The sequence below is a fragment of the Tachypleus tridentatus genome, chromosome 2, assembly GCF_004210375.1.
Source record: "Tachypleus tridentatus isolate NWPU-2018 chromosome 2, ASM421037v1, whole genome shotgun sequence".
Lineage (NCBI taxonomy): Eukaryota > Metazoa > Arthropoda > Merostomata > Xiphosura > Limulidae > Tachypleus > Tachypleus tridentatus.
The window spans coordinates 99,767,547-99,780,114 of record NC_134826.1 but is presented as its reverse complement, the minus strand read 5'-3'; the positions used below and the strand labels follow the sequence as shown (position 1 = coordinate 99,780,114).

Below are 12,568 nucleotides of genomic sequence, written 5' to 3'. Positions count from 1 at the left end.
ATTTAATTCTACAGGTTTCAGTCCTTTAGTTAATCTAGTAGATACATTTTCTGTTGGATTTGGTTATTATTTGTTATGCGAGTCCTATAAAAAACATGAACTAGATGGTATTGGCAATAATTTTAAATTACTGTTGAAAAGTTTGGCTGAAGCTGTAAGCTTAGTTTTTATAGAAGAACGGCAGCAGAACAAAATCATCATAAAACAAATGGCACAAACTAAGTTGAAACATCAGATAAACAGCAACTAGTACAAGTAAATTCCGTTAACAAAACCTTTTATTTACTGTCATATCATCGTGCTAAAAATTATATTTTATCATTATGAAACTGTTCGAAAGAATGTAATTTTTAACTAAATTGATTTTCGTTAAAAGAAAGAACCCTTTCATTCACACCTATAAAACCAAGTTTGTACAGACGTTATGTCAACGACACCTTCGTTATGTGGTCCTACAGTCATGAAAACTTGGCGGTGGATGGTGATGACTAGCTGCCTTCCCTCTAGTCTTACACTGCAAAATTAGGGACGGCTAGCACAGATAGCCCTCGATAGCTTTGTGCGAAATTCCAAAAAACAAACAAAAACAAACAGTTGGCACAGATAGCCATCAAGTAACTTTGTGCGAAATTCCAAAAAACAAAAACAAAAACAAAAAATAAACAAACAACACTAAAACAGCGGTTCGATTTTACTCAGTGGACACGGCAAATAACCAGATGTGGCTTTCCTATAAGAAAAGGTCCCTGGCACACATCACTACGTTCCTTTCTATTGTTCTCCGTCACTTGTGACTTCATTACTTGAACAGCTCTAAGACAGCACATTCTATCTTACCAGATTTGTTCACAAAATATAATACAGTAAAACCTGTCTAAGCCCGAAATATCAAAATTTTGCGGCATTATCTTAAGATTTCTCTTACAATAGGCCCTCTATATGATGGAACCTGCGTAACGCGGACCAAAAACTATATTTCACCTGCCTCATCTATCAACAAGTAGGACTAGAGCCTGAGTAAGACGGAAAAAATGTTTTTGATTAAATATTAATTTCTTATTTAATTAATAATTTCTTTACGTATTAATAGATTATTGTTTAATTAATAATTTGTCGAAATATTAATAAATTCTCGAATATTTTGTTACAGTAAGTATTGGTTAAATATATTCTGTTCTTTTTTCTGTCGTCATCATTTTTGCAGTTAAATTAGATTCATGATTTGTAGAAATATATTTGTCTTTTAGGTGCAAAATTCTACTCTTTAAATAATTCTCACAAAATAATGAATTCCTATCTTGCTTAATTTTAAAATTTAGGGAAATTTTCTAAGAGAAAAAGGTAAAAGTGAAAATCTGCGCTGCTTCAAAAATTTAAGGAAGAATCAACTTCCTGTGGACTGGAAAATGAATAATAAAACGTGGATGAAAAGTGCTATATTCGAGGAATTTATGAACAAATTAAACAAAAGAATGGAACAAGAAAATAGGAATATTCTACTTTTTCTAGATAATGCAACTTGTCACCCAAAAGTTCAACTTTCAAATGTTCGTTTAGTCTTTCTACCTTCATGTGCAAAATCAGTTCTACAGCCACTAGATAACGGAATTATACACTGTATAAAATTGAAATACAGAAAAATTGATGCTTCAGCATATTATTGTAAACATGGACGACTGTAAGAGAACATCTGAAATGACCATGAAAATTGACGTGTTAGATGCAATTGCATTTTTAAGTCATTCAATCAAATGCATAAAAGATGAATGCATAATAAAGTGCTTTTGAAACTGTGGATTTATTCTTGATAATGGCGGAGACTGTGGAGAAGTTGTTTGTTATGATGATTCTAGTGAAACCAGACTCTGATTGAGAAGATTGATGCAGATGATTCTGTGAACGCGGAAGGTTTTGTGAACGTTGACAAGAATGTTCAACAGAAACTGATGAACTTGATTTAAAATCTATAATAGAATCGTAAGATGATAACAGTGTGAGAGATTCAGAAGATGAACAAAATGGAAAAGATAGTGAGGAAATAGAAATTCCTACTTCATCACAAATGTTAAATTATATTAACGCAATCAAATTATACGCAAAAATGAAAGGGGAAAATGAACTTCATGAAAAAACCATAGAATTGGCATTCTCGTTTAACCGCATGAGAAAAGCCCATTAAAAAAACGAAACAGTTGAAATTGGGCACTTTCTTCAAATAACTTTGATTAAGACTTTGTGTACTCATGTATATTTTGAATGTCTATTTTTGTTCTTATTCTAATAAATATAGCATAAACAGTATAATAACTTTATTCACAAATGTTTTACTTCCCTTGAGTCAAGCAAGTATAACGTTTCGCTCAAAAATTACATGTAATTAAGGAAATGCATGTTCACTATGTCTAAGCCAGAATAGCTGCTTAAGCCGGAAATTTTACTCGATCCCTTACGATTCCGCCTTAGACAGGTTTTACTGTATAAAAGATAATAGAAGTCGTCATTTACATTAAATTTCTCAAATTAATATACAAACTCAATATAAATATCATAGTATCAATTTGAAAAAGTGCAACAAGTAAAACAAATTGTAAACTAAAACTCAAATTTCCATAGTGTAAACCTTACTCGAAACTGTACCAGTTAACTTTTTATAGTTTATGTGACATTTTTAATTTACCCCTAATCTCAAAGTGGGGAATGTGTGTTGGGTGTAACGGCACGCGAACCTGGACCTAAGATTTATTGTCGGTTACGATAACCAGTAGACTACACCTGGCCTCTTTTGTTGTTGGCAAACAAGGTTCTGCAGTTTAAAGATGTTAGACTTAAACTGAGATTCCATTTTATAAAACCTTTTTCCATGTAGACTAGTCTCTCTAATGACAATTATGGCTGATTCACATTAAAATTTGATCTTAAAAGTTTTACATGTAGTGTTGCTTTTAGCTTCTTCAATATTGCTGAAGATTGAATTCTAGTAACTATTCTTTCTTTATGTTTTTTTTTGCTTGATTAATTTTTATTATTAGACAGGGACATTTTATTGTTGAAAAATAAAACTATAAAACCAGTGAGATACTGACCAAAGGCAGATCATTTGTGTACCTCCTTTCCAGCTCTAATTTTACTAAAATATAAAACAATATTGACAGTACGTTAAAATGACAATTTTTCCATAATATTAGTTAATCTTTGTTTTTAGTTCTTTTCTTTTAGGAAGTTTCGAGCAGAAGTACAAAAAATATTATCTGTTCAAATCTGTCTCTAATTTTGAGCAAATAGACACGATTTGTTTGTAATTGGGCAAAAACTACACAATTGGCTCTGTGCTCTGCACACCACGAGTATTGAAACCCGGTTTCTAGCGTTGTAAGTCTGCAAATATTCTGCATGGCCAAGGGCGTTAAGGCGTGCGACTCGTAATCTGAGGGTCGCGGGTTCGCATCCGCGTCGCGCCATACATGCTCGCCTTCCCAGCCGTGGGGGCGTTATAATGTGATGGTCAATCCCACTATTAGTTGGTAAAAGAGTAGCCCAAGAGTTGGCGGTGGGTGGTGATGACTAGCTGTCTTCCCTCTAGTCTTATATGCTAAACGAGGGACGGCTAGCGCAGATAGCCCTCGTTTATCTTTGCGTAAAATTGAAAATAAACTTTAATTCTACTGTACTAAGTAAAAGTTACGTCTTTCTGACTTAAATGGTATAGTGTTTGTTTGTTTCTTGCAACCTTTTTTCTTTGTTATCCTTACGACTGGTTTGTAAACGCACCTTGTTATGGCAGTGCGTGCTTACTACTTATCAGGATATATATATGTATACACTTTTAAAAATACTCTGTTTCATTCATCAAAATAACTTAGTTTAATAATGAGTTAAAATGTGTTTTCCATTGAATTTAAGTCTGAGATGTTTGTTAAATATCTAGATTCAAAGTAATTCATTTTATTAGTAAACTTCCTAGCTCCTTCACCTAATAAAAGAAATAACGTAAACTGGATGTAAGTTTTGAATATTAAACTAAAATGTAATGTAATTGCTTGCACTTCAGTGATACAAATACTCAGTTTAATCTGTAAAAGAAATATATGGAAGCAAACTGTCTTGGTCTTTGTCTGAAGATATGATTATAAATTAAAATATTTCTCTAAATACCTCACTCAGTATATAGAATAATTCATTCGTTGCATTTAGTATGCCTGTTGTAATAGAGATAGAAACTCTGTCTTTATTTATTTGCTTGTAAGGACAACCGAACAGCAACAAATATATATAAATAATTTGCGACTATGAATCACGGAAACAGGAAGACGAAGAGAATACGGAGGTGTATATGAATTAGAGAAACAGATTCTGCATTCTTGAAAACTTCAAAAACGAATCATGACAGAGAAAGTTTTGTCACAGAGATAATATTGTTTACAGTGATTCATTAAAATCTAGAGAGATCAAACATAATGTAAACTATGCGAAACAGAAATGAACTACAAATTTCATGTGTATTTCTACATATATATATTTTGTAATCGCAAAATTGATTTAAGTTTTCAAATACAAAATGTTGTACATTTCTTGATTACCTGTACTATTATTCATGAATCTAAAAGTTTTAAAGATATTTCTGTTATTTTTCCTTCCTTTAAATTTTCTACCAGTATAAACGTTGATTTATTTTGTACTTATCCCAGTAACTTCACGTTCATATTTTTAAACCTGTAATTAAACTAGCATGTAAGCTAGAAGACTTGGACGTTAAGTGAACATTTTTTTTTTTTCTCACAAAGTCATAATTACACAATAAAAAGTCCTGAAGAAACTTCAAAACGTATGATTTACAAAAGTCATGTGTTAGACGGTAACTTGAGATTAAGAATTTCAGTTAAAATTCTCCCCACGTTCACATTTGACTAGATAACGGACGTTGTTTTTACTTTACTTTCTCATTTATCACACCCAACTATTCAAATCCAGTAACCCAGGAGACCCCTCTAGCGAATGGGCACTTCTGCAGATCTTTTGTTTAAAGTTGTCATGCTGGACGTGAGTGTATGCCACTCACAGATAAACTTTGATAAATGACAAGCATCAAATGACTCAGGTAAGATGTTAAAAATATTTTCTCGTGAAAATTTCTACGTGCAAAATATGAAGAACAACCTCTATCTCTATTACAGATCTCATAAGATCACATGATCATTGAAACAATTATTAGAGCTAAAAGAGCCTGCTTTTGAGGTTTTTCTTCACAAAAATATCACTTTTATACCTGAAACAAAATAACAGTAAATTTTAACACTCAGCAATTTTACTCTTGGACTTGGGCATAAGGTCTAAATAGAGAAAAATTCATTATTCGCATACAGTTATAAAATACTTTCTACATTGCCTCGTTAGATAGTTCTTGAATTTGGTCCTTCTCATTTAATACTTCTATGTATTAGCTTAAAACGTGTCTTAAAGTGCAAATAAAACCACTCTCTACTGAATTGCATCCTGCAATAAAATAGTTGACAACTATTATACAATTTTAGCAAGTAACAATTAGGTTGTGAAACTAAAATTTCAATTCTGAGAAAAAAAAAAAACACATAATGCGCTGTATTTTATCCTGGAAATATGCAATTGATCCATGTACTAAAATAGCTTAAGCTTTTTCATATTGTTGTGGGTGATGTTTACCCTAAGTTTAAGAATGTTTCTTGAAAAAATATGAAAAACTAGATCTTGTTAGAATTTGACCATATTTAATTTATTTACTGTTGTACTTAATGCAAAGCAACAGCGTAAGTAGAACATAAAATGACTGAGCTGGTGTGTGTATTTTTTTCTTTTAGCTATCTGCTGAGGTGAATGGAACCGCTGATTTAAGCGTTGTAAATCCGTAGACTTACCGTTGTACCAGCGAGGAGACTGAGGGGCGGTGATTACACGTTTAGAATATGCTTGTTAAATCAAACTTTTTTTTCTTTTTTTTTTTTTTACTTCACCACAATTGGTTTCTCATAGCTTCTTAACCGATTTCCTTCCTGGCCAGAATTTATTAAAATTCGATCCTCAAGAAACTTTAGACAATTTATGAATATGGCTTGTTTTGAATAAGATGGAAGTTACAATGTTTTTTTATATAAACGTGTTATGAACGGCTCTTTCAGAAGAGCGAGTACATTATTTATTAACCAATATTAGTTGCTAAGAAACTGAATTTTCATAAACTACAAGCACATTGTTGTTTTATCTTGGAACTCTCCTCTTAAAGTTTCTCAAGCGATATTAGCCGAAAGTAAAACCGTCAAAGCAACACAAAGAGCACAAGTGCCATCGCACCTTCCCCTTCTTGTCGCTACGGGTCTTTTGCCGACCCGTTCGGATTTAATGAATTAGTATAAAATGCATCACATGACCTAAAAAAATCGATCTCTATTTGGAAAGATCTTATGTAATAAAATGTTTTATGGAAAATATTGATCAATGAACGAAATGTTCTGTAACATTTATTAGGAGTAAAAACTGTTTCATGTGTAGAATTAAATACATCATAATTTTTTCATCTGCATAAGGCAACATGACTGATTGATGGAGTATCATGAGATCCTACTAGGATGGATAAAAAAGCAACAAACAAAAACAAAAGAAAGATTAAGTCGTATTGAAGCCACGAACTGACATGAATTCCCAAAATTATTTGTTACCTTAATTTTGATGCCGACCCTTCATCAGTAGGCAAAATACTTACATTGACGACAAATCTTAATAAAAGTGATTCCTGTGTTGTTTTCAGGAGTACATAAAGTTATTTATCGTTGGAAGACCTTAAATAAACAAATATAACAATATTTAGGTTAACCTAAATGGAAATAAGCCAAATGTTTTACTACTAACTAAATACCTTAACAACCAACAGTCATTCTATAAACGTTATTTTAAATTAGACAAATTAATTACTGTGTTATATTTATTTTAGTTTTGTCCCCAGAAGATAGTTTTCGCTGATCAGGAGTTATCTATAATTACCGAAAGACAATTACTGTACATACATCATCGTACCAACCTAAATTATCTTATGTTAATTCTTTGCTCGCCTTAAAATTGAACAGAATGTTTTCGGCAGATTTGAGCTAGTATTACAATGTTATTGAATTTTTTATCTATATATTGCTAGAAATACCATAGCTTTAAGATGTTGAGCCCCCTCCCAGTGGCACAGCAGTATATGTGCGGATTTAAAACACCAGAAACCGGGTTTCAATACCCGTGGTAGGCAGAGTACAGAGAGCCCTTTGTGTAGCCTTGTGCTTAACCACAAACAAGATATTGAAGAATGTGTTTATGTGTGCTTTTAATAGGAAAGTGACATCGGGCTATCTGCTGTGTACACGAAGAAGAATCGAACCCCTAATTTTAGCGTTGCAGCTCCGTAAACTTATTGCTGTCCCAGTGGAGGACAAACACTGAAGAATCTTCAATGGCTTAGCGAAAAAATTATTGGTTTGCTATATCCCAGTCTTAGGTGTATCTTCATTATAAATATAATTAACAGAAATGTGTATATATTATTTTTTAATTATTCTTAATAGCTTGGTGTGCTGAGATGTTTCATGTCAGAAAGTTTTTTGGATTTTTTACAGCATACTAGTGTTATCATTCCTGTTTTAAATTTTACTGGTTTCTTTTTAACGCCTAAAGCTGCACAGTGGGCTATCTATGCTGTGTTCATCCCACGGATTAGTAACGATTTCAACGAAGTGTCTGTGTAACTCTAGACCATGTCTTCCTCCTTTCAAGCCCTAAGAGTGTTCTTTTCCTCAGTTAACAAAATTGTTCACAGCTGTAGAAGGACACGCATGATTCCACGTTTTGCTCCCTGCGAGTTAGGAAAAAAACAAAAAAGCGTTTCTGCTTTAAAATGTAGCATAGATGAACTTACAGGTCTTTATAGCAAAGTGTTTGCTTGAGAAACTTTAAGAGGAGAGTTCCAAGATAAAACAACAATGTGCTTGTAGTTTATGAAAATTCAGTTTCTTAACAACTTATATTGGTTAATAAATAATGTACTCGCTCTTCTGAAAGAGCCGCTCATAACATGTTTATATAAAAATCATTGTAACTTCCATCTTATTCAAAACAAGCCATTTACCAAGACCTATAAAATGCAGAATCTGTAATTTCAACAGCATATTCGTAACACATTTTCCTACTGAGAAACCTCAATAAAGTAAAGAATATTTAACTACCAGCTAACCACCTTATTTATATTTTCGTAATTATTTTGACATATATTAATTTAATTAACAACGTTACGTATTAGTTTTGAAAATACGTTTTCTTATGAAAACATAAATAATGATTATTTTAAATATGAAATAACATCGGATACGCAAGAAGATAAGATTGCTTGTTCGCCAGTTTATCTGAATAATGGTAAACTGAACGCAAAGTTAAATACTAGAAAATAAATACTTAATGTTATAACAGTCACGTTTATGGTATAAATAACGCCTATACCACTACCATATCTGTTGCATTCCAGAAGGCTTAATGAGTCGAGATAATAAGCGAAACTCTTCGTCAGTATTGAATATAGCAGATGTGACAAAGTTGACATTTCTCTGTGTTCCAGTGACATGCCACCTCAACATTTCCTTACATCAAAGTGATACGCGACGTGAACATTTCACCGACTTACCGTGGCATGTCATCTAAACATTTCCTTATACTAAAATGACACGCAAAGTAATCATTCCACCGTGATACAATGACACGTGACCTGAACATTTCACTGCATTACAGTCATTTCCTCGATTTCAACTTTTCTGAACAAGTGAACAACATACTAGAAAAGATACGTGAGAAACAATGTGCAGGACTTGCTTCTCGAACCTTATCTAGCACCTTCCTCATACAGTAGTGATTTTGATTACACACGCACACAGTTTTGCGCACCTATCACTTTATACGTTATAGAAACAGATCCCCAAAGTTGCTTAAATGTTTATGTTTAAAAGCTGTTTAGTTTCAGCTTCATATACTTCATAAATTGTCTAAAGTTTCTTGAGGATCGAATTTTAATAAATTCTGGCCAGGAAGGAAATCGGTTAAGAAGCTATGAGAAACCAATTGTGGTGAAGTAAAAAAAGAAAAAAAAAAAAAAGTTTGATTTAACAAGCATATTCTAAACATGTAATCACCGCACCTCAGTCCCCTCGCTGGTGCAAAGGCAAGTCTAGGGATTTACAACGCTTAAATCAGCGGTTCCATTCACCTCAGCAGATAGCTAGATGTAGCTTTGTTAAAAGAAAAAAATACACACACCAGCTCAGTCATTTTATGTTCTACTTACGCTGTTGCTTTGCATTAAGTACAGCAGTAAATAAATTAAATATGGTCAAATTCTAACAAGATCTAGTTTTTCATATTTTTTCAAGAAACATTCTTAAACTTAGGGTAAACATCACCCACAACAATATGAAAAGGCTTAAGCTATTTTAGTACATGGATCAATTGCATATTTCCAGGATAAAACACAGCGCATTATGTGTTTTTTCCTTTTCTCAGAATTGAAATTTTAGTTTCACAACCTAATTTTTACTTGCCAAAATTGTATAATAGTTGTCAACTATTTTATTGCAGGATGCAATTCAGTAGAGAGTGGTTTTATTTGCACTTTAAGACACGTTTTAAGCTAATACATAGAAGTATTAAATGAGAAGGACCAAATTCAAGAACTATCTAACGAGGCAATATAGAAAGTATTTTATAACTGTATGCGAATAATGAATTTTTCTCTATTTAGACCTTATGCCCAAGTCCAAATGTGCAAAGGTTTCAATATGTATTGATCCCTATTCCATGAACATACGAAACAAAACTCATTGCTTAACTTAAGAATTTTTCAAACACCTAAAGTCGGTATTGTCAGAAGTCAAAATTTCTAAAACTTTAGTTTTGTTTCAAACTAGAAAAATATGTGCTATACGAAATATTACCTTTACCGCAATGTGTATAAAAACTATATATATGTGGATGCTTAAAGGAAACATACATATGGAAAGAGGGAAGTACTGACTTCCACGCGTCAATTACTTACAAGCATTCACTTTTTCTTCTTACTAAGAAAGGTCTCCTAATACATTGCTGTCGTTATACAGTTCTGAGACTGACATAACAGTTCTTGGTTGATACCCGCACTAAAGTGGAAATTATTCTTAACTACATGCATAAACGGTGTTTCATCACACATTTCCACGACTAATATACATACTCCACCAATCTTCATGTATATTAAATTGCATCTAATATACAACCGTCTGACCTCTATTTTGAAATACACAGTCGTATACACATAAACAGGCTTGTTTATAACCAAACGTTTTATGTATATTAACAATTAATAACATGAGGAAGCTGCAAAGGTGAAACGTTGGTTAATATACATATATTTCTATACGGAGTGTAAAGATAATTTTTTTCTAAACTTTTTTACCAGTCTGGATAGAAAAAAGCTTTCCATAAATTTCATAATAACCGAATAGTAATTTTGACCCAAGAAACATAAACTTCCATTGTCGTTACATCTTTTTATAACGATTGGGAACAAAATTATTGTTCCGCGAAATGTAAATATAGTTATATTGGAAAAGCAGTTAACTTTTAATCAAATTACAGCATTTTTTCCCTTTACTCCAAAATTAAAATATATAGATTATTTGATAGAACACAGAACGAGCAAATGACTTAATTTACATTCTTTAATAATTTTGGTGTATGTGTGAGTTTTTTTCTTCTTTTTAAAATTAAAATGTACAGATATACGAATACTTAATGAGGAAGAAACATCTGGACGTATTTTCTCGCGGGAAGGATTGTCCATTCGTTGTCAATATGTTAGGCTTAATATTAACTTGAGATTGAAACCAGTCGTACTTGGTTTTAATAACAACGTCATCATCAGGATTTGCGCTAACATCCCTAACACGACTTGCACACAGGCTGCACTTCCCGCCGATTCTCCCACACATTTTTGCTTCCCGCTTGTTTTTCGTCTGCTCCTCAACACCTGCGATCCAGCTGGAGTTTTTGAAAGTTCAAAGCTGAGTCAATCCGCACACAATTTATCGACAAAAAGAAAAAAGTAGGTCTGCCTTTTAAGTGTATTATATCAATCTACAAACAAAAATCGCAAGGTTTAATTTTATCCTGTTATGTATATAACGATTTTTTTTTCAAATATAGTAATATATTATACCCAAAAATAGTTCTGCATGATGTGTAAAATGAGGGAATGATCTAAAAGTAGTTTTGCGCAGAAGTAACCGCTATCGAGTAACGTCACCCACAGTCTCTTCCAAGTAGTCTAGATAGGTGGAGATAACCCATTGAGTTTAGTTGATATTTCTCTGTCGCTGGAAGAGGACGAGTAATTAATTACACATTCATCGGTAGTTCCTCTATCTGTGAGTATTGTTTTGTTGTTGCTGCTGTTTTTATTGAATTTTAACAAGAGTTGACTTCTGATTCAGCACATGAATCGTTGTTTATAAATAAGTAAAGAAATAATAGATTATTAACTCATCAAACAAGCAGGTGTTTTCAAGAAACAACAACCCGATCAGGACCACCGCATGACGAATTCAAATGTCATCCCCTAAGGAAGGAACTTTTATTACGTTAAAGTCGTTTTAATCAAGAGCAAGGTGTACGCAAGCTTTAGAGAAGAGCCGGTAAGCGTTATATGTATCAACTGTAACAATTCTTCCCTGTCACTACTATACTTATGTAGCTGTAATTTTGACTCTTTTTTTTTTATGAGTACAACCAAGTTGTAAAGACAAAAGTTCACTATAAAGTATTTATTGTTCTAATTATTATCAGACATCGTTCTAAACTTGAGGTCACTAAGCTCTGAGTTTTCTGCAAAAAAAATGTTAATCTTATCTTTCAGTCGGAGTTAATAATATATACTTTTATTGCATTTTTCGATCATATGGTCCATTGTAAAACATACAAACATGCCGTTGTTTAAACTTACACACACTTTCTGAGAAAGTCGCTTCCAATCGTATAAATAATATAATTCTCAACATACAGTAAATACATATATACATTTTTACACACGTTTATAACATTAGTATCACACTTGTACGATGTATTTACAATGCATGATTGTTTTGGGCTAAATGTTTCTTTAAAAAGTAAGCAATATTTTTCCTTCTAAATCGTTTTCCTTTTATACCAACTTTTTAACTTGTTTTATGAAATAGATTTTATGAATTCGTTATTGACTTGTTGTCTTGCATCTTGCTATAATTTAAACATAAACAACAAGCTATTATAACTTAGAAAAAATAACATTTTATGTAGCATCCTAAAGGGAAGGCAGCTAGTCATCACCACCCACCGCCAACTCTTGGGCTACTCTTTTACCAACGAATAGTGAGATTGACCGTCACATTATAACGCCCCCACGGCTGAAAAGGCGAGCATGTTTGAGGCGAGGGGGGATGCGAACCCGCGACTCTCAGATTACAAGTCGCACGCCTCAACACACCTGGCCATGCCGGGCCTAGTAAACTTG

At 32.8% G+C, this 12,568-nt stretch overlaps 1 protein-coding gene across 3 annotated transcripts in view; it reads left to right on the top strand.

Annotated features, from left to right (window-relative positions):
- Positions 1-12,568, top strand: part of LOC143244678 (uncharacterized) — a 70,641-nt gene that overhangs the window by 44,993 nt on the left and 13,080 nt on the right. The window contains exons 1-2 of one of the 3 annotated variants that reach the window (XM_076489774.1): positions 11,162-11,447; positions 11,578-11,714. The gene's annotated coding sequence lies outside the window, so the exon portion shown is untranslated. Of the gene's footprint in view, positions 1-11,161; positions 11,448-11,574; positions 11,715-12,568 lie in introns of those variants that run through there. The other 2 variants (XM_076489776.1, XM_076489775.1) reach the window with 2 other exon arrangements.